We start from the raw sequence: 22,674 nt of genomic DNA, 5'->3' as shown, positions 1-22,674 counted from the left end.
TTTCTGAGCTAGAGGGAGAGAGGAGTAAGCAGGGGTCGTAAGACCTGATCTTTGAAGAAATGCTGGAGTTATTCATTTTGAAATTGTGCTGCTGCATAGTTGCTGCATGTAAAGACAGTAATATGGGATCAGATCAGTCATGTTTTTAGCCCAGGGCCTGTTATTCTCGCTGGTGTAGATGCTTCAGAGAATGATTACTGAAAAGAAAAGCAAGTCACCGAGACCATTTGCTCTTTGTAGCTGTAGTTCCCTAGTTGTTCCAAGGAAGTTTTCTTGTCAACACTCAGAAACTAGTAATTGGTTTTACAGTGAAATAAATAATTGTCTTCAAGAACTCTAGGTATATATGATTTGATTTTTATACATACATCTCTGTTCTTTTTTTTTTCTGTGCCAGTGACCAAATTTGAAGATACCTTTTGGGATTCTGGTTGTATTGGTTTCCTAGGGAAATCATTTCCATGGGCTAATTGTACCCATGGTTGAAAACCTGTTTCTTCCATCAGATTTTGATTTTCTGCCTTTTGTTTTGCTAATCATTGTTTCTGGTTCCTTTCATTTCAGAAAGGGTTAACAGTATTTTTTCCTCTGTTACAGTCACAATTCAGTCTGTTCTTGTCTGTTCTTCTTCAGCATGTGAACACCTGCAGTCTTGTCGTCTCTCTGCCCAAGAATTTCCCCCATAGTCTTTTCTAGCCTGACCTCTATGCACCATGTATTTTTGGAATGGGATCACTTAAATCCCACACAATATTCCAGGTGTCCCATGCAATGGTGTTAATACTTGCATCATTTGTAACTCTTTATGCCTTGTTCACCATCTCATGTGTCCATATATATTACCAGGTTCTTGCAGTGACTTGCTGTTGCGCACTGGTGACCGGATCTTTTTACGAGCTGGCACAGTTAATTTAGAACACTGTAAAGGATAGGAGTAGTTCAGATGACTGTCTTGTATTTCCAAATGTTGAATTACGTTTTGCCTCATCATCCCAGGTTTTTTGCCTTATGAAACATCCCAGTTTTTTTTTTTTTTTTTCCTTATATTCATAACTGACCTGAATTATTAGTTTCCTATGCTCTTTTTTGTTGGCTACCAGCCCTCCCTTCTCCCCTTCCGCATCTGCAGTAATACCCGGCCTCCTTCAGGAATCTGTGCTGCTCTGCTTTTGACGTTTTCTTTCATTTATAAATGTCTTTTTATTTCCATTTAGGTTTCCGTTGCTTAGGCAGTTGCTGAGTTGAGACAGTTGATGGATGTTCAGGTTGTGTCAGCTTTTGGTGGCCCTTGCTGGAACTTGGATGAAGGCTTTTTTAGGGTCTGGATGGCTACTGTGCACCACGTATCCAGCTGCTCTGTTCACCCTGTCATGGAAAGTCAAGAGAAGGGCAGTTCTCTTCAGGAAAAGAAAAGCATGCCTCACCAAATTAATCTGATTTTCATTACTGGCATGAATGACATTCTTGCCAATCATGGCAAGAAATCTCAGTAGAACCGTAACTTTTTATATCTTTGTTCATTGTAATTGAGTTAAGGCCATGTGACTAAAGTTCATTTTCAAAAGACACCTAAGAATATTAGAAACAAAGAATTGAGGAATTTTGAAAGGAAATTCTATGGAGTTAGAAGATAGCTGGAATGAAGTATCTTGCATGTATTTGAGACAGCTGTCAGAAAAGTGTATGTGACATATGATGAAATAGCTTCTCTGACTCAACCCTGTGGCTTAGAAGAGTGGGACAGATGGAAGAAGTCTGTGAGGGAATTAGGTATATGAGTTGGCAAAGAGAGAAAAGGTGGCTGCATTCTGGCCAGGAAGGAGGGAGTGTTGTGTTTGTGTTTTTTCTCTCAAGGGGGAAAACAGCAGAAACTGAGCAAGAAAGGAAACACAGAGTTTGGAGACAACCAGAGCTGACTTTAGAGAGTCTAAACTTTTTAGAGAGTTTAGAAATCTAACGTTCCTTACCTTGTTTTACACTGATGGGTAGTTATAAAGGGGACTATCCTGGTTAGAGGTAGGCCAGCTGTGCAGAGGCTTGCTGGATATTCACAGGGGGTACACAATGTTTTGGTGTCATTAGAAGAGTAGAAAAATCTGTGCTGGACACTAGGGAAAGAAGTCTTGCACCCACTGTGGCACCTTAAACAGTTCAGCGTCTGCCTCACGAAGGGACCCAAGAATAGAAGGGCAGAGGGTGTTGCAGTTTGCAGGATTAAGGGCTGCTGGGACAGCTGTGTTAATGACCTTTGCATAACGCTGCTTTGCACGATGGCTGGATGTAACCGGCACTAGCCAGTACTGGCTGTGCTAACCACAAAAAATGGCATGGGATTCCTGCATGTTTCAGGGACCTTTCAGACACTGAGGCTCAATGAATACTCAGCCGCAAATGTAATGTGTAAGACATGTCTTCAGAAAGGCTTCAGAGGGGGGTAAGGGGTACATGTCAGCATAACAAGTTAAAAAATATAATAAAAGTGCTAATTATGTAGTTGCTGGTGATATAAGGGGACTGAGCAGGAAGGTATTTGAATTTTTTTCCTTAGAATTGGAAGATATTAGATTTATATATTATGTTTTTTTTCTCAACCGTACTTTAAAACAAGCAAAACCTTCTTTTAAATTAAGGAAACACAGACTTCTTGGAGAAATGTATAATGTGTCTAAGTCTATAAAAACAATAATGTATATTGCTCTTTCTCTTTGTTGATTTTTGTAATTGTTAGCTTGGCCAAGCATTAGACACTGTAAGTTCAGCTTGTATGTGCTTCTTAGTTTATTTTGTCTTCAAATATAAGGACAATCATAGAAAGAGTCATTCACAAAATCTGAAATAATGAAGTTGTTTTAACTATACTGAGAGCTTTGTTTTACTGAGCAGAAAGCTTAAGCCAGTTTTGATTTGATACATCAGATTTTTTTCTTGATCTGTCCCTAATGACTGTGAAGTCTAAACGCAGATATCTTACCCGAACAAAGGTGATGCCTCAGCTTCTTTGGTGAAAAATCTGCAATCAGATTTTGACCGAATCTGGATTTGCATCACCAGGTCAAGCTGCTTGTACCACAGCAAACAAACCTGATGAAACATGTTTGTGGATACAGAGAAGCAAGTAAACAGTCCATAAATGCAAACTTGCCTATAAACATCTTGTTCCAGTTCAAAACCGGTCTAGCTGCACTTCAGTATTTGGAAATTGGTGCAGTCTAGAAGTGTTAATACTTTTTTTTTTTTTTTTTTTTTTAGAATAAAATATGTTTTCTGTCAAACAACCTAAATTCTGTGAGTTTATAAACAATCCTCAGCTCTCCCATCTGGAGAGAGTTAGGGAACCTGGACCTGTAGAGATATGTTGTATCTAAAGTAAATTACTGCTTAGGAAAGATGCCTGCTTCAAAAGTCCAGACAGGGATATTCTCTGATACACGGAGGAGGAGGCATTAAGGCAATGATCCCTCTCCAGAGCTCTTTCAGCATATTCCAGGCCTGCAGGGGCTGTCTCTGCACTCGGAGAGAGATTGTTGTTCACACCCTTGTTCTCAGGCAGGACTGCTGACACTGGTGCTAGCTGAAATGTGGCTTCCTGTAACCACAGACTATTACAGCTCCCTGCTCCAGATGTACCAGCACCCTATTTCTAAAAGTACCTGCTTTAACTGGCCTTGCCCTGGCTTCCACTTGTGACCAGTAAGAAGGAAACACTTCCTAGCAGTGGTTCTTTTGCACCATCCAGGAAGAACTTTGGGGAAGAATCTGTATTGTTACTTGTATTTTCATTACCTTAAGCAGGCTTTAAGTGCCCTCTTTTTGTCTGCCTAAAACACGCTTGAGAGTTAGAAAAGACATAAAGATTTATGTTGTCTAACATTGAACTGTTTCTATAATACCTTACCTGCAGAAAGAGAAGGATAGCGTTTTGAGAGAGTTTGGGTGAAACAGGGTTTTCAGGGGAAAAGTTAAGTGATTTTGTAATGCTAATGGCTGCAGTATTGATCTCCTAGGGTTTTAGGCACAATCCAATCTGCCAGCCCTGGTTAACCCCCTTGGTGGGGTGAAGGGAAGATTCAACAGGACAGAGAAAAGAGTCAATGTGTAAAGCCACAAGAAGCTTGTCAGCTGGCATATGTAGAGGTGTCAGGCCTGATTCTGCCTTCTCAGGTCAGCTGATTGCTTATCTTGATATGAAGCAGATGGTGTAGTTTGCTTTACTTGCAAGGGATGAGACAAGGGAGGAACAAGAAAAGCAGATAGATGCTGCTTCTTCAGGATAGGCTGCGATCTGAACCCATTTCCCTCTTCCTCATTCTTTACTGCAGATGTGAGATTTTCCCATGAGGAAACACATCTCTGCTTGATCTGGGAAGGGGTTTCTTCTCATTGTCTGGTTGCTCTCCAAGTTCATTTGGCTCACCTCCCTGATACTTGTTTGAGGTGGCTCAAACCCAATGAAAGCGTGTCTCTCGGTAAGCACTGTAGCAGCAGGCAGCATGTAACACCGTGTTTGTGTATGCAGCAGCATGAGCTTCTCTGCAGAGATGCCTGCACTTGTGCAGAGCTTGCTTGGATTGTCCTGGGCCTGGCCCAGCCCTGTGCCCCTTAGACACACAGCAGGTGTAGAAGGTACGTGTTAATAAAGATCCAAATCTGTGTTTTGAGACTCTGATGTTGTGTTTTGAACAACGCTTGGCATATGTGGTACAGAGTTAGGCTGATGCGAGTGATACGGCAGAAACAGAAGTAGAAAATGTGTGATGCTTTGGCAGAATGGAAATTTCTCATCTTTGTTTAGTTTATCTGTTTAAGGCTGATGGTTTCTGGCATCTAAGAAACCGTCAGCATGCATTCATGGCTCTGAATTCAGTGGCTAGTGTAAAAGCCCTTTTGTAGGCAAAGGAGATTCCAAACCAACGGAGAGCAAGAAGTTCAAGCTATAAAAGCACCCATCTATTTCCAAAATATTTTGGGGAATTTCATCTGTAGTCAAGGACTGGTTTTATAAGCTGTAAAGTAATAACTTGCAATACTACACCTCACTTCAAGCCCTAAGGCATTTTACATAAAATAATCACAAAAATGATGCCAGCAACATAGGTAGCGTAAGATTGAAAATTCTCTATTGTTCAGACTGATTTTAAAGCTAAATGGCAATATTCATCCTCAAACCCTGTTTTCAGGAGGTTAACTCGAGTTATGAATTGCATTTTTTTTAATTTAAGAAATAGGAGTGAGAGGGAGGTGGGCATAGCTCTTATGTGCCTTGTGTTTGTGCAAAATGATGTTCACTCCTCTGCTCTGTAACATTTTGCAGAGCTGTTAATGCAGCCTGCAGGTCTGAGGGGGGATGAGAGCCTTCATTCAAAATTTATAGAAAGAAGGAAATAGGCAAGTGGATTGCAGCATTTTGTGTTCTTGAGGTCTTTCCTCTGAATCTCAGTCTCGTTATCTGCTTGACTTGAGGGTACCTTGCTGAACATGGGTACATGAAAATGGTACACTGGAACAATGTTACTGAACCAGGATAAAGAAGGAATTTGCTTTGATGGGACAGTAAGCTGCCTGCTGACTTTACTCTTCGGTTGTAAACACAGGACATCTTCATCTTCATCCTAAGTACAGGACGTCCCATGCATATGAAGCCACACACCTTTGCATATGTCTGTACTCCCCTTCCCCTCCAAAGACCAAGAAGAAGTCTTCAGCAGTTTCCTCTGCTGACATTAGATGAGATTGATTAGATGAGAAATCTATAAGATTAGGTTTTCTTGATATGTTACTGCTATTGGCCAAGTGTGGAGGTTTTATCCCACAGGTTGTGGGATGTCGAGCCTTCCTGTGATTCTGTATGGCTTACTGACTGTTTTAGTTCAAAACCACTTGCAGGTCTGAAGAGTTGTTGTTGCCAAAGTGAGGGATTTGTCTGAACTCAGCAGAATGCTTTAAAAAAAAAAAAAAAAAGTTTGCAAGGAAAAGAAATGTAGTGCTTCTAGTTTACTGGAAATGGGCATTACAGGGTGCTGAACCCCATTCAGTGCCAGACTCGGGAAATGTTTGCGATACCTAGCATTGGCAGTGGATTCCGCAAGGTATGTGGGCCCAAAAGCAACAATCAATAATGAGGCACCTGTGAAACTGATACACTGCTTTATGTAATAGTATTTTCTTAGGACTTGCATCCTCGAAAACAGTAGAATCTGCTTTTGGCAGGAGTCAAAACATGACAGGTGGATAAATATAACTGCAAAATATAAATTTTGGAAAACCTTAAGAGGGATAAGTAGCTGTGAGTTGAGGCCATCTTTCATCTTACCCTGTTAGTTGCAGCTGTTCTGCATATGGTCACATGTGGGCTAGCCATACTGAAGGTTTTCTTAACCAGTTGAAGGGTGTGACTATGGTTCTGTTTACAGGACACAGAAACAGGGGAGAGAGGCTGAAAATCTGGATCTATCTGTTACAGTGGTTTCCAGAGGGCCCGTATAGCAAGAGAGAAGGAAGGGATGAAATGTCATCCCATCAAAGGTTTGTAAAGGTTTGCAGTTTCCTGAGAGAAATTCCTCTCCTACCCACCACCAGTAGTTCTTGAAGGTTTCAGTAAAAAAAATAAATAAATTTAAAAAATCACTCTTGAGCCCTCAGATGTGGGTTAGGAGGAGTTTTGCTAACGGAGAAAACTTTTGCAACAGTCATTTCATTAAGGTACTATTTGAGGCTTTTGCTGCCATTCTGGATGGAGTGCATCTCTCACAGTGAAGGTGAGGTTTGGTCTGGGTAGATCAGATTTGTTAATCAGGCAGCTACCGTTACTCCTGTAATGATGGTCGAGCATCATCCCAGGCTATGGTTTAATATGCAGCTTTTAACAATTCTTATTTAAAAGGCAGCTTTCTCTCAAAAGTTGTGTGTAACCTGTGGTATGGAAGCTGAAATCCTGCTTTCTTGAAGCATGCTGTAAGTTTTGGGTACGTGTGCTAAGACTTCGCCCCCGAATACCTGCATTTAAGTAGTTCTTGGTAGGATGTTTTACATGGAGAAAGAACTGTAATTATCTAACGTGGGTTGTCTGAACCTGACAGATCCTGTAACATCAGCTGGCATCTTATCTGAAAGCTGGTTAATCTGTTCTTGGTTTATCGAGATGCCTTAGGGACATAAAAGATTTTGTGGTGAGCAATCTTGTAGCATGAATTCACCATGCTGATTTGTTTAAGTGGTGGAGGCTTTTTCATTTTTAATCCAAGTACAACAGTTTGTGTATTGGTTCTGGCTGCTGCAGAGCATGCTGAAGTTGTTGTCATTAGTATCCTTAATTTCCTTTACATTTTGTTTTGCTTGTTGCTTAATGAATACTTTTTTGGCCCTTTCAGGTTCTTCAGGTCTTCTGGTGGATGTAGGTGCCTAGATACAAGTGGCGCTCTATGTATGTGTAGAGACACTTTGAACTGTCTCTGTTTCCAGTGCAGTACCTCTGAGAAGGTTCTAGGCAGGGATCCGTGGAGGCCAAGCTTCTCTATTTTTCTGACATTTTCTCTCACTCACCAACATGATGTTTATCTTAAGGGAAGGCCCACCTATGGGGTTGGAATCCCTATGGATTCCTTGGTGCCCTTGATTTTTTAAGCGATTTATTGCATCCATAATTCCTACTGAAATCCATAAGACTTGAGCATGCATCCAGGTGTTTCTGGAGAGCTAACTGTCCCACCAGTGGGTCAGATATAATCTGCTCACTTTACGCTTTACACTTCTCTAGAACCATCAGGTTTTAAAGTCTTCCTGCCCCTTTGTTCGATGCCTGTTCTTCTAAACAATTGGCCTACACACGGCCTGAAATGACATTTCACGTTGACTGTCTTAAATGGGACACTGAAGTATGCAAATCTGTCTCTTGTAAATGCAGGAGGTGAAATATTCAGAGCAGTGTGCTGAGGACAGTGCTGTGAAACACTCCGTGCTTGGCCTGCAGGGACCAGGGCTCTCTCCTGGGGACAAGTGAGCCTTCACATTCAGGAAGCACTTGTTGTGAGCAAGTGGGGACTGTGCAGCAGGCTCTGTCCCTGGCACTGCCTCTGAGACAGAGACAAGGGTTTATTTGAAACCACTCATGGAAAAAGCAATTGGAGACATCAGTAATGCCTTCTGCAGGGGTTTTCCAGGCTTTCTATTGCAGGCCTCTCCTTAAAAGGAGCAAGCCTCACAACTTCCCAACACAAAATTGCCTCTTCAGGAGCACTTACAAAATGGAGCACTTACAAGTTGTGTGCAGTGTTGTTGAAGTGATAGAGCAATTTCAGGGCTATATAGCAGGCCTGATCTGTACGTAAACCTGCCTGCAGCCTGAGCCAGAGACTGCTTGTTAAAATACACGTCTTGGACACTTCGGGCTTGTTCCCATTTGTCTTACACTTGAGTGTGGGGTGGATGTTTAATTGTATTTCTTTGTATATATATTTGTGATCTTTTTGGCTTTTCTTAAATAGACATCCTATTCTTTAAGTGCAGTATGGTTTATAATAAACTAAATTTCTGGTATTGCTTCCCAGTGCAGAGCGCTTGCCTTGCAGGCGAAGATCATGTGTTGTGGAGGATGCCCCAGTTGATTACCATTGAGGAGTGGAAGTTGCCAGTCCAACTGTGGAGCAGACCATTCATAATGAGATAGAATTAATTCAATAGGGATATTTAAACATCAATTTAGGAAGGCTCAGGCTTGGTGTCTACCCTGCAAGTTCATTAAACCCGCGGTTATAAATAGCAGGAGACAGCTACAGGATTGAAATAAATGTACCTACTTAGCAGAGCAGATGCAGCACAGTCCAAGGGTGTGCCAAGAGTCCTCTTCCCATTAATGTGGTTAGATTTTTCAGCAATCCAATTTATTTCCTGGCTCTTTAAGACAAGGGGTGGGATTTTTCAAAAGCTTTTAGCTTCAGCTGACTACAGTAAGAGAAAAGATAGATTAGTGTTGAGAGCCTTTGAAAAATACCAGCAAGGATGGCCAAGTATCTTAATTTTTGATATGGATATTTTACATAGGGAAGATCAGGAGGGGGACGTTTCCTTAAATGTGTGGGTATCTGAGGGACTTTAGAGTTTTGGTCTTAACTTCTGGATTTGTCCAAAGTGGTGGAGTTGAAGCATGCCTTTCTGCTGCTCCTCAGATCTCTAATGCTGCGAGTAGTGTATTTAGGTCACACGTAGCACAACTGCAGAGGCAAACACAGAAATAATTACTGCTTCAATTGCAAACATGCCTGCTGCGTAGCTGGGGGCCTGTCAGAGTGGCTGTTTGGGTGCAGCTGGCCAAGTCAGTGCTGAAGGGTATGGGAAGGTGCTCAGGGGAAAGCAGGTGGTAGGAGAGGAGCAGGTGAGGAGGTCAGCCGTGCCCAGTAAGTGCAGAGCTAGCAGCTGGGCACCGCACCGTGTGCTGACACAGCCCTCGTGGCCGCTCTGACAATGCAAAGGAGAGATTGCATAATGCAGGGAGAAACCTCCCATTACCTTCGTGGCACATCTGGCTGTGCAGGATGGAGGTGGCCACTTTCCGACGCTGAGTGTTTTGTTAGGGACCTGCTTTCAGGGGGCCGGACTCCTCTAAGACAGGACCCCTTTCATCCCTGGCAGCTTGGAACGTTCTGCAGTTAATAGCAGTGAGTGGTAAGGTCAGGAAGCTCTCTTGCCTTTCACTGCGGGGTTACAAAGCATTAGGTTTCAAGAAGGATATTTTTGTGTTTATGGCTGGGTTCAGGGAAGAGGCTGTGACCTCAAAAAATCTGGAGGAAGGGGGGGGGGGATACTTGAAATTTTGGTTGATTGGCAGATGGGAAGACTTCTTGTAGGTGTGGGAGTGACAGAAAAGAGACATTTGTAGGAGGAGGGTACTTCAAGCAGCAGCTAAACACAACCCCTTTTCCCCCACTAATTACTCCAGCTCTTGTCAGTGGGGGATTTTCTGGATCTTGCTTTTTTCCAATCTCCTAGGCTCTATTCTGCTAATTGCAAATTCTTGCAGGTCTCACTGAAGCACTTTTATGGGATGAAGGTATATGGTGATATGAGGCTGTGTCTAGATTTGAACTGTCACCCTAGGCAAAGACTTTCTTGTTTTCTTGGCAAGAATAGAGGGTTTTTCACAGCTGGTTAATTAAAACAATTGCTTTCTTTGCAACACCTCTTTAATGAACCGTTTTTTTTTTTTTTTTTAACTAGACTTCTGCATAAGCTGATCATATAAAGGCTTCTTATAAACACCTATGTTTGTTTCAAACACTTGGTGCTTCCCTTACACCTCACATCCACCTCATTTAGGTGTCTGCGTGTCTGAAATTGGGCTTAATGCACAGAATGGTGCTGATGGGCACAGTGCTATTGCTTTGCCTTTGCTGTGCAGCCAAAGTCCCTCTGTGGTGAGAGTGAGTGCCAGTCAGAGTAGATGCACTGGGGGAGCTGAGAGGAGCAGGCAGCTGCTTTTTGTTCAGCCTTTCTGGGTAAACAAACAGTGCAGCTTTTTATTGCTGCCAAGGATGTTCACTGTTTCTTTCCTGCACCCCCGATGTATTATGTTTTCCCCTTTTCCCCTTTCAGTGTATTTTTTTAAAGTAGTTACTGAAGTGTGCTAGTGTCTCATTCTGACATAGAGCAAAACTCTGGTGTCTTTGCCAAGCTTTCATTCCTTGCTTATGACAGCTGGGAAATGAACTAACTTTTTTTTTTTTTTTTAACTTGCAAAGTCCAGGTGATGAAAGGTAAGGCCAGAGTGGTCCTCCTTCAGTGTGTAATGAGACTCCCACATGTAATAACAGAAAGTGATCGTTCTTGGCAGTGCTGGTTGTTAAGGAAGATACTGAGTGTCTCTGGTGCAGGGAATGAGTTATTTTCCTGTCCAGGAAGGTATGGTATTTGCAAATTCCCCTCTAGGGTCATTTCTGAAGTTGTTTTTGAGCTGTGGAAAAGGAGCAGTGTCCCTGAATTATGCTATGTGTATTGTAGGTCTGATTAAACATAGGTATCAGGCTAGTACCGTAGCACTTTGGTACACCTGTTTGGATGTAACACATAGCATCTAAGTATTGCCCTTCCACCAGCTGCCCCGTGTGCCTTTGGCGAGCCCTAAAAGCCTGGTGTTGAAAATCTTCAAAGGGACAGTTATGTCAGGGACCTCGCGTGAGTGAAAATAAATCTCATCTTAATCTACCAGCATTTCCCACATTATCCTCTCTGGTTGACACTCTTTATAGACGTAGTTTTACATCTCATTCTGGCAAATCCTTTACTTTGAAAAAACCTCCTGCCTGAGTGACTCTCTGAAGTCTGCTCCCCATATATTACTTTTTCTCTTCCTCTGCTGGGACATCTTTAGCTCTCCCTACCATGCTTCTGCTTTGTACCAGGGCTGAAAACCAAGGGGATAAAAGCTCCATCTCTAGGGCTTCCTTTCATCGCAAACGCTGCAGTCAGGGGAGTGCTGTGCAGGCTGCTGTGCACACAAGTGTCTGTGCACTGAATTTTTCCCTGGCTGAACTCGGCAGCTTGCCTCTGACATCGTTCTTCTTTCCACAGAGTCAGTAACATCTCTTAATTTCCAGCAACATTTAAGCTCTTTTCCATGCATTTCTCCAGCCCCTCAAGTGCCACTAAAGAGTCTTTAGGAAAGGAAGGGCTGCTTGGCCACACGAAAGCAGCTCTGTCTTTGCCATCTTGCATGGTTCCGTAGACACAGACTGAAATGTCACCCTCAAACTTCGCTTGTTTTTTTTTTGCTTGTGGATTGTTTCATATAGTGGTAATGTCACTCGGTGGTGTTGTTAGTCACCTTTAATTGTGTCAAAACTAGGAGGTATCCAGTAGAACTTGCTGCCTTACATAGGTTTATTCAAGTGACTTGGGGGTGTGTCATGTAGGACTCAGAAAGCATCTTTTAATTCTAGGATTTCAATGTTTCTTTGGTTGTGATGCAGTTGGACTGATGCTGAAAAGTGACTTGAGTTTGTATAAGAGTTTTAAAAAAATCAGGATTGTAACATGCCCTTTCAAAGCAGTCACAAATAGCTGATCCTGGAATAACATGAACACTCAGGAGAGAATTGTCCACCCATGCAGAGGCCAGGGTGAACTCCGCAGATCTTAATTCTACTTTCAGAGGTTTCTGGATGTATCTGAGATGAGCAGCCACTGCAGTGGAAGAAAAGGCAATGAATGTGATCATTTTCTTCTCCAGAGAAATGATAATGTGCTTTTGATGCAGATTATTTATAGGGCCGGTGCATTTAAAAGCACAGTGTCAAGTCCTCAGGTATTTTATTGAAAACCTGCCTCCACCGGTTTCTTTGTTAGGAAAAAAACACAAGATTGCCGTAGTAATAACGCCAATATAGATAGTGGAGCTGTTGAGCAGTTCAGCTTAGGTTATTACCAACTTTCATGAAAAATCCATGACCCTGAAAGCACAAGACAAATTTGAATATGATTTATATGAAATAAATATATAAAAGTGGAATCTCATCAACTTGCCTTCTGGTTTTCTCAGCCTGACGCTGTTGCAGCCCTGCCATTCTTCCATGTTTTCTTTGCAAATTGAGGAATTAATACAAATATTTTTGGTTAAGTGGAAGTTAAGATTCTCCTATAGCAACTTCCCTCTGAGAGAGAGTTAAAATCATAAAAACCCGCCTGGCTAATACTGAATTACTTGGTGCAAAGTTTGAGGTAAAAGAGTTAAAATTGACTGCTTTGCATTTGATAAATGTGATTGGGGCATAACAGAGGAAATTATGTATAAAATAAAGTGATGGATCATTCTCAAAATATCTTCATTTTGCAGTAGGTATGAGTAGTTTAGTGGTCGCTTCTGCCTTGATTAACTACAGGTTTGCTTGCAGCTTTACACGTAAGTCGTTCTTGATTAAGAATGGTCTTTGCTTTTTTCTTCACCAGGCAGTTTTATTGGTAATCTCCCTTGACCAAAGGTGACACAATTTACTATGCCAGATATAGAGGAAAATAATTCAATATAAACTTCACACTGCCTTTAAAACCACAGGGTGAATAGCTGTCTATTTTGTGGATTTGAAGTGGTTCTTCAACTTCATCTTGAAACTTCTTCAGTTTTCAGAGGAAAAAGTGCCTCTGGGAAGTTTTTATGATCTGTATACTGTCACTGTGACGTGGATTGTTACTCAGATAAACAGTGTTTTAGATGGACAAAGTAAAAAATAAGCAATTCCTTTCACAGTACGGGGAAGACCTTCTTTAACTGGAAGCTCGCTGTGTTAATCTTCTGTCTTGAACTGATAGCATGTGCCACTGTAATTACCTAAGCCACCTTAATTCTTTGCCTAATTCTGTTCTGTGCATTCACGTGAAACTGCTAAGGGACAGAAAAGTCTAAGGAATTTACCATGTGAAAAAAAAAAAAAAATCTCATTTAGAAGCATTTTGATTTTAAGCCAAAGATATTTCCATGGCTGAGAAGGGCTGAATGGCGTAGGTGATGGTTGGTACTCTAAAGCTGCCCTTTTGGGATTAAACTCTATGCAAATCTGTTGGACAGTGTGGGAACAAGCTGTCTCAAAGCTCTGGGTTTCTCTCTGTGTATATGTAAACAAGAGTTCAAAGCACTTCACAGCATAAACACTGGACCTGTCCATTGAGCCTGGTAGCTATTTCATCATTTCCCCTTATGGTTCGTACAATGCGTTTCATACAGTGAGTTTTCTGACTCATGCTTTACCAGAAAGCACAGCTTTGTTCAAACGAGACTCTGTCTTCCTGATAAACAGGCAAACTGGTCAGCAGTGGTATCACGTTGCTTCTGCATATTTACTTTGTAGGTGTGTATAGCACGCGTGCTGCTTGGAGGTGACTTGGTGGTTGACAAGTGCTGTACTGGTAACGAGAGGAAAAGTAGCAATCATTGAGATTCTTACTAACTTGATGGTAAAGTTGTGTATCGGATCTTTGCTGCTGTCCCTGGCCAGTCACCATCGTCCCTGGCCAGTCACCATCACCCCAGGCAGAAAAAATGCCTTCTTTACTGTATGAATTGATCAGGCCGGTTGCATGCTAAGTCTTCAAGATCCCCCAAAGTATGTTTTTTTTTGTCTCCTTCCCTTGTTTGAGCAGATATTCTTGGGGTGAGGAAAGAGTTTTGCAGGCACTGTGATCTCAACAAGACTTGAAAACAATTCTAAGATGGTTGCTGCTCCACCATTTATTGCCTTTTCATATACAGAGTGGCTGATGACCTAATTCCCCCGGCATCTCTATCAATTTCTCTTCCTTTGGAAGTTCTCTAATAGAAGTGAAGCATACTGTTAATAACTAAATGGCTTTAGCCCACTATTGCCCAAAGAATTCCCTCTTCCTAAATCCAGCAGGGCAAAACAACACTTGGAATTAATGGGCCAAGCATTTCTAGCAAGATGATGAGGTGAATAGCATCACTGAGGAAAGACACTCCCCGAAGTGGTGCAGCTCTGGCTCCAGGAATCCAACCCACCTGCCCTAGGAGTTAAAGCAAAAACTCAATGCCCCAGGGCTATGATTATCTCTGTGGCACTTCAGCTCCATTAATAGGAGCTAGTGGGAAAAGAGCAGCCAGCTGAACTGCAGGTATACTCTGGGCAAACTGGGATGTAGGACGCCTTTAGTGATACCACCCTGTGAAAAGTGTTATCCCCAAAGCAGAGTTGGGGGAGAGGATATAGGCTTGGTTGTTCAGTACACAGGGGAAAAAGGGCTGGGCTGAATTTGCTTCATATGGGACCAGTTGCAGCTGATGCAGTTGTGGTTGTGCTGGCAACCAAGGGAATAGTCACACGAGCAGAAAAGTGGGTATTTCCAAAGACATCCACAAATAGCTTGCTTGCCAGAGAGACTTGCAGAATGAAGGGGCTCTGACTGCTGTACGTACCAATGTTGGGGTGGAGCAGGGCATGAGGAAGGACCAGGGAGCATTGGGAATAGAGCTGTGAGCTGATAAGTTCTTGTTCCCTGCAAAAAGTGAAAATAATGTCTTCATTCTTATAAAGTCCTGATGTGTGCTTAGTGCAAAATCCACTAATGTGAACGTAACCAACATCTGTATTTTCTTCTGTAAGCCCTGCTTTGTGTTTTCTGTTGGCTTTTGTGAACCTCACTGAGCTGTTCCTATTGGAACCTTCTCAAATGCTGATCCATAGTCCGGTTATTTTTTGAAACTCCTGTCCTTTTTTTCCTTCCCTTTTCATTCCACACTCCAACGTCTGCTTATCCATCAGCAGAGCTGAGGATTTGCTTTTCCATTCACTTCTTGCTTCTATACTGGGAAGAAGGCAGGTCAGCCCCTTCTGGAGGGACTGACACAGGTTGCCACTAAGGTCAGCTGGCAGGGGAAGAGGCAGACAGTAGGGATGGGTAAAGAGGGGCTCTCCGAGTGCCTCCCGTGCCACGGAGCTGAGTCTCTACTGATCCCAGGTGAGGAGGATTATGCCTGTGACCTACTAACCTCCTCCAGTCAGGACTGGGGGTTTTGGAAATGAGTGCACAGATGGCCACTCTCTGGATGGCAGCAGATGCTACTGATTTAATGAGTAGGATCAATCAATGTTTTAGCAAAATTGTGGTGCACGGAGGTCTGTAGAACCGCAGTGCTTCTCCTTTCTTCCTAATACCCGCTGCTTCTGGGCCCTTTTTCCCTTCTTTCCTTGGCAGCCCCCTATTTGTCTCCTCCTTCAGATCAGGCTGGCACAAAGACGATGCAGATAATTTTGATTGCACAAGGAAGCTGTTAGGGAATTAGAAGATTAAGAAATGTGTGGAGGGAGAGCCAGAGATCTTGAGGCCAAAAACTTGTTTTACTCGGATGCCAGTAGGTTGTTATGACAAAATGGGTGTTAATGAAAAGAAGAAGGAAATCAATCACATACAGAATACCCTGCTGATAGCAGAGCTATAGTCTTTCTGCCTCCCTACGGAGTATTGCTGTAGTGTGAGCTTTACTGGAGCTTTAGCTTGCATAACCGTGAACCCTAACATAAATGTTTTTGTCATCATTCACTAAGGCAAGCTTTATCTTTCCTTCACAAATGCTTTTGAGGAAAGCCTTTTATTCTGACTGTCTTCTGCAGCTGTAGGTCTTGTCCTGAGGACCCACTGCAGGGTGTCTCTCTCTGTCAGGATGATTTCAGGGCTGTTGAACTTGCTGTAAAGTTTCTGTTGTGTTGGGGCAGATGCTGTGTTGTGAACGTGTTCATGCCTTGAAGAAACAACAGCTTATCGAGAGGCAAGAACTGCCTTTCCTTTATCTCTTCTGACTCTCATATCTCTCTGACTTTTTGATAAGCCCAAATGAACTATTTCACCTGTGACCTGCAGGAATGGAAGCCAAAGAACCGTCAGAAGAAATGGAAGTTAAAGGACACTCAAATTTCTGAGAGACGTTTCATCAAGCTGAAGAATAAATAAGATAGGGTGAAAAAGGCCTGAGCCCTAGTTCATTAGTCATGGCAGATGATTTCCTTTCTTCTTTATTAGTGTCAGCCATTTCCCAGGAAAATAGTATGTTCAGTAAAATAATTCTGTGTGGTATCTGAAATTAAAGCTTTGAGAGCTGTGCTTTGAATCCTGATCCGACGTCTGTTTGCTCAGGGGAGAGTCTTTCTGTTTGAATTTACTTGCTGATTTGTTATCCACTGAGTGAACTTTAAAATAATGATATTAAGCATATCAAAACTACGTGTGGGGAAGAGCGTTGCCATCTGAAAGCTGAAGAGGAAAGCAGATGTTAGCTGAAATCAGAGCGATTCTTTACAGATGTGTTTGTACTTGTATTGCCAGATTTACATCTATAAAAATGCAGATCCCTCTTGGTGCGTTTTGCCTTATGGTTTGTGTAATCACTGGAAGAGTAGTGTAGACACCAGCAGTTAGATGGAAATAAAAGTATGTGTTAATCAGCGGAGCCTTTCCTTCTGTTTGTAAGGAAACGTATGAATGGACTGGTCCCAATATGATCGTGGTATTGGGCTTCTGTTCAGTTCTTGCTTCCAACTAGGGACCTTGATATTTAAATATAGTAATGGGAACTGAGTGCATGCAACTGAGGAGGGGTGTTTGATTTAGCTCTGAGCTGCTGGTATATAATATCCTGTGAATTACATGGGTGAGCATGAAAGGAGAGGTATTTTAAGCAGCCTGATCCGTGTAGACCTCCAGCAGTTACTCGCTGTTGTGTTCATGCTCCAAGAGCAGTTTCATAACGACGTGACTTATTAGGCTTGGATTTCAGGCTCTGATTAATAACTTGGCTCTTCTGTGCTGAAGCTACATGAGAGTTTTTTTTTTTTTTTTTCCTCTGGGTGAAGTGTGTGTCCTTATTTCGCACTTGCAGTTCTGCTAGGGGAACCTGGAATCATCAGCAGGAGGCTGAGACTGTTAAATCTGTGCTTTTGCTTGCTTGGAACCAAACAGATTTCATGGTTTAAAAGTGGTGGTGAGTGGAAGGATGCTGGAAATAAGAAACGGAGCAGAAAGCATGTGTGTCGAAACCTGTTTGCACTCAAAAGGAGAGAACTGGGCTCCACAGTGAGTCAGCTAAACACTCAGCCTCAAAGAGCCACTCATCATGACAGAAGTATGTCTCGGGGCCCCTGTTCCTGGAGGAGCTTTGGGCAAATATGGTCTGCCAGGGATGGTAGAAGATACTGATAATAGATAATAAGCTTTATGTACATGATAAATATAGTAATTACACAAGTCTATGGTGCTACAGTGCCATTCTGGTCCTTGGCAGTATAGCACTGATAGCATTGTGGGTTTGGGGGGTATTTTAATTTTTATTTTGTTTTTGAAATGGATAAGTAGCTCCTACAAGGTGAATGAGCATTCAGGAAAAGGGGAGGACACACTAAACAGCACTCACAGAGAAGAGCAATCAGCAAGAGTTTGCTGTAGACAGTGAAACTGTGCACTTGGCTTTTTGTGCAGAGAAGTCAGAAAAGCTATTCTGAAAACAGAGGATTCAAAGCTCAGGACATTTACGAAACATCCTGCACCAAATCTGGGCAGAGAGAGGTGTCACATCCTCAGAGACACTAACTTAAGGTTTTGCTGGGACCTACAGTCCAGATGAGTGAGTGTCTCCGTGAACTGTTTGGGAGTGGAGGGTAATGAGCCTCTGTGGATTCCCTGCTGAAGCTGTCTAAAATCAAAATGATCTCGAAGAGCTTACAGTGGGTAGTACTGTCCTCCTTTGCAGTGACATTGCACCTTACTTCTTCCACAAAATGCTCAGTGTGCTGTGCTAAGTGCATGGCAGCATCTCCATAAGAGGGTGGTAACAGTATCCCAAGGTAGCAGTGATGTTTCACAGTCGAACACTTTTTGGTTACTGTGGGTTGTGGATAACGATGAGACCAGCTTGTCAGCCAAATTCTTGTCCAAAAAATAAACTTGGGAGATGGCAAATGACAGGTCCACAAAGTTCCAAGAGCCATTTTGGGGGCAGTTATGTGGCTTGGGGCAGATCTGCTCCCGGAGGGGAGATGGGCTGACAGAAGTTCACAAACTACATGGTTTCAAGCCCATGAAGGCAGCGGAAACTCACAGGCTAGAAAAATTTCATTCCCCAGCAAGTGGGAGGATTTCAATGTGTGGCTTTGGCCTTTCGGTTCTTGGGCCTTTAAGAGCCTCCTGGGGAGTCTTGCAAATCTGCCTGGCTCTGCTGCCTCTGCTCCCGATGCTGAAGAGAAGAGGAAGTCTTCTTCCTGCTCCTTGCTCTGAGGCAGAGTGCTGACTTGAATATTTAGCTGGGTACTGACTCTTCCTTGTGCGCCAGGTTTTCCTAGAGAACGTGTCTGACTCCGTTTTGTTGGACTCCCTCTTATTTGGTTTTCCCTTTATCTGTCTGGGACTTGTTCTGCCTTCTTTGAATATCATGGTTTTCTTGTTCCAGCCTGCTTCTATGTAAATTGCCTAGGATGGGAAACTTCAGAAGGATGAGTCTATAGAAAAAAGAAATGTAGTCAAGTGACTTCATTCCAGCATGCATTTCATCGTGGGAATGAGAGCTCGCTCTGCAGAAAGAAACTGCTCACCACCAAACAGTGTGAACTTATTTAACAGCAACAATTGTTCCTTTGGCAAAGCCTAGCTAAAGCTCTCTAGGGGGATTAGTCTAGGCTTTGCATTAAAGCTGGACTGAAACATACCCCACATTCCTAGCAGAAGAAAAGTGCCATCCAGAACAGTTGTTTCACGTATGCTTCAAGAAATGGGGATTATTTGGGAATGGACTATTTCAACTAAGTGACTGTTATGGCCTGTGGAGTCACAATTGCTGATGAGTGACAAAAGAAACAGCAATGTAACCACAGAATACATTGATGTAAATTATTCATGTGGATTGTTGGTGTTAAATGTTGTCAGCTGTACAGTTCAGGTATCAAGCTCATGCTCTAAGCTTAGAATTGGAAAAACTTTTCCTTGGGCTTGGCCATGAGGGGTTTGCAGCTTCTTGGAGCCCCAAGAGGTGATGTGTGTGTGGATAGCCTTATACCATGGGTACGAGAATGAGGTGACAGGATCTGTGCTAAAAATCTAGCTGATGAACTGACTGGTCTGGGATCTGTACAAATAAATGGTGTTGGTTTCTTTTTGTTCATCCGAATCTGGTTTCCATTCTAGCTGCGTCAGTGTGGGTTATATTCAGTGGTGAAAAGGGAAGGTTTCAAATTCTTTTCCCTCATCTACTTAAAACATATATGTAATATGTAAATGTATGTACCTGTAAAACAGGCAGTATTTTTTTTTAATTAATTGCTTGCCTTTGCATTTAGATTGCTCTCTCTCTTGTGGGTTCCTTTAATGCTTTGGCAATAAATAAGAAGCTTCCAACTGCAGACAAAACCACATTTGGGGTTAAATGCATGCGTTTTTGATTGTTGGACCTTTCATTTTGGAAAGAGGGCTAAAGAATGTCATTTTTTCTTAGGGTTCAGTCTTGCTTTGCCATGACTTCAGTGGTACCAGGTCAGGTTGTCGGTGCATCATCATCTGTCAGCACCTGCAGGAACAGCACAGGCAGGAGAGCTGTGATTCAGGACAGCTATGAGGAACAAATCTAACTTCAAGTATATATTTAAGCCCGGTTGTTTTCAAGAAGATTTAAATCCATATTTAAAGCTTAGCATCTGTTGGAGTGCTGTGCAGATTGCTGATATAAATAGTTTGCTGAACCGGAGCTGCTCTGTCTACGTGGGGAAACCTAGGAGCAGGCAGATTTCAGGGAGCGCTTTTGGCCACGCTGGGATGATGCAAGCAGAACGGCTTTGCCAGATGACTATTTCTGGTATAGGTTCTTGCTGTCCTTTCGCCTTTTCCTTAGTTCACTTTCTAGCGAGGTCAGGATTTTAGGACCAAATAAGCATTTATTTTGTGACAAGAGGGAGAAGTGAAGCATAAAATGGGTCTGAAGCTTGAGTGTTGACTCCCTACCTCCTGCCCACCCCCCTGGCTGACCCCATACTCATGCAGGCTTACAGAAGTGTGGCTCTGCTGAGAGTCCTCCCCCACCCCTCAAGTTTATCGTAAACCAATGCTGGAAAGATGAGCAGGGCTCTCTCTTCACTGGAAAGTTGCCAACATGCTCTATATAGCTCACCCTAGGGTCTCCCTTTGTAAGTGGAGAAATGGAAAGAGCTTTCTTCTCCCAGCTTTACTTTTGAGGAGCATTCTCATTTTCCCTGCTACATTTACTTGTCTGAATGCCTGGTGGTAAGCTGTCACTAAATTAAATGCTAGGTGTCTCTGTAGTTTCTCACTGTTGAATTCTGGGTTGCTAAAAGGGGAACTGCCGTAGCCAGACCCCTGTGGGCCGAGATCTTTCTAGAGTCGGACAAAGTTAGGGTGATGAGCAGCTCCCAGTCCCCCTTGGAAGCAGTGATTCAGTTGCTGACCTTCTCCTGAGTCACAAGTGAGCCAGGCTGCCCACCTGTTGCTCTGAGGTTGTGTGCTCACTGACTCTAACTTCCATGCAAAAACGTATAGCAAGAGTTGGTGGTGGTCGCTGCGCCTCTACCAACCCTTTCCTCTAGCACTGCCTCGGGCAGCTCTGCTCATCTGGCTATAGTGCACATTTCCTTTGCGTTTCATTTTCATTTCGAGTTCCTGGCTATGCCCCTTTTCAGCGTGGTAATATGTGGATTTCGTCTTAAACCTGTCTGTGCCTGTGGAATATAAAGCATTGCATGCTCTTAGGGGGTAAAGGGGGTACTTAATAATTAGCTGATTAAGAGAAGCAACTTTGCATAAGTTGTTTATGAAAGGCGTAAGGAAAACTTGAGGAAAACACATTTCAACAAACCGTCCTTGTTAATTTGTCACGGAGAAGCCAAGTACTGTGGAGGACTTGAAGGCTAACAGCTTGCAGCTGGTGCGGCCCATGGAAAGTGATGACTTTCGGGACATCCCATGTTTCACAACAGTTGGAGCTGTAGGCTCATAACTGGAACTTGGCAGCGTTTAGGAAGCTCTGTATGTATTCTCTTTCCCTTCATTTTCTGAACATTGATACAACTGTTAATTGAAGGGTTGGGGGTTAGTTTTGCCCTGCTGGCAAAGAAAGTGTAGTTATTTTTGCAGCAGAAAGTAGTCTGGTGGATCCATTTCTTCATATATTTCCAAAATTGACATTTTGCACCAGAAACAAGCAACTTTATCCTCCCTTCATGGCTAAATCTGAATGCTTTGGAAGGCAATGCATATCCCTCAAGTGCAGTGGAATGTTATTTGGGGGTTAGCAGAATAGTTTAAGTTTGAATTCTTTACATTTACAGCTATGGCTTTGTGTTGGAACTCTCTTCAGTACTGTCCTGTGACTAATCCCATCATTTTGTAATTTGTTAACAAAATTGTGTAATTTAAGAAAAAAAAAAAAAAAGGAAGATGAGAAGGTATTTCCTTCATCATTCTGCAGTGGTTATTGCATACTTTTCATGGCTAAGAAACCTATTGATCAAAGTTGCAGTGTTTATAGCCATTTTTGCCAAGTAATTTGGCACAGAAGTGAGCAGGGCAGCGAAATGGAAGTTGTAATGCTTTGGGGAAGAACCTGTTCATTCCTGTTGTCAAAAGGGAATGTGGCTGCTTTAATCAAATTGAAGGGCTTTGAAGATGCAGAGAACTCTCAAAATATGAAGTGATATTAATATGCACATTTAGTGAATTACAGACAAGATTGCTTTCTGGGAAGAAAAGAGGAATTGTGTGTTTATAGATTTCAGGAATGCTGTGCAGTACTTCATGTAACAAGTGTGTAAATGCTCCATTGATAAATGTTTATATTGGCTCATCGTTTTTGAACCCTTGGTGATGATTATTTTACAGCGTCTTTTGGATAATGAGGCTGAGACCAGAAAAGGCATTTGTATTTCTTTTCATCCATTTTCTTTAGATGGAGGAGTACCATATTCATACTAAGGTCTCTTTGAAATCTGGAAACTTGGGAAGTTTATTAATGTTTTGGCTGTAGCCTGCTGTCTTCAGCACGTTTTAGAAACTGATGAATATTTCGGTTTGCTCCGAGGATTCATCTGGGAATGGAATCTGAGGGAGGGCTTTGCAAGTCCTGGGAGTTGGGGCTATTTCATCTCCAGCTCAGCCAAGAAGAGAAGGTCTGAGTGACTGCAGCAGCCAGGT

At 42.6% G+C, this 22,674-nt stretch overlaps 1 protein-coding gene and 1 long non-coding RNA gene across 6 annotated transcripts in view; both read left to right on the top strand.

Annotated features, from left to right (window-relative positions):
* The window catches only part of SLC4A4 (solute carrier family 4 member 4), a 225,408-nt gene that overhangs the window by 70,758 nt on the left and 131,976 nt on the right, over positions 1-22,674 (top strand). The window lies entirely within an intron of this gene.
* LOC118166749 lies at positions 1,260-21,900 on the top strand. The gene is made up of 3 exons (XR_004750707.1): positions 1,260-1,270; positions 2,440-2,447; positions 10,736-21,900. It is a non-coding gene; the product is annotated as an uncharacterized LOC118166749 (long non-coding RNA).

Source organism: Oxyura jamaicensis, chromosome 4 (assembly GCF_011077185.1).
Source record: "Oxyura jamaicensis isolate SHBP4307 breed ruddy duck chromosome 4, BPBGC_Ojam_1.0, whole genome shotgun sequence".
Lineage (NCBI taxonomy): Eukaryota > Metazoa > Chordata > Aves > Anseriformes > Anatidae > Oxyura > Oxyura jamaicensis.
This window is presented reverse-complemented; position numbering and strand designations above follow the sequence as displayed.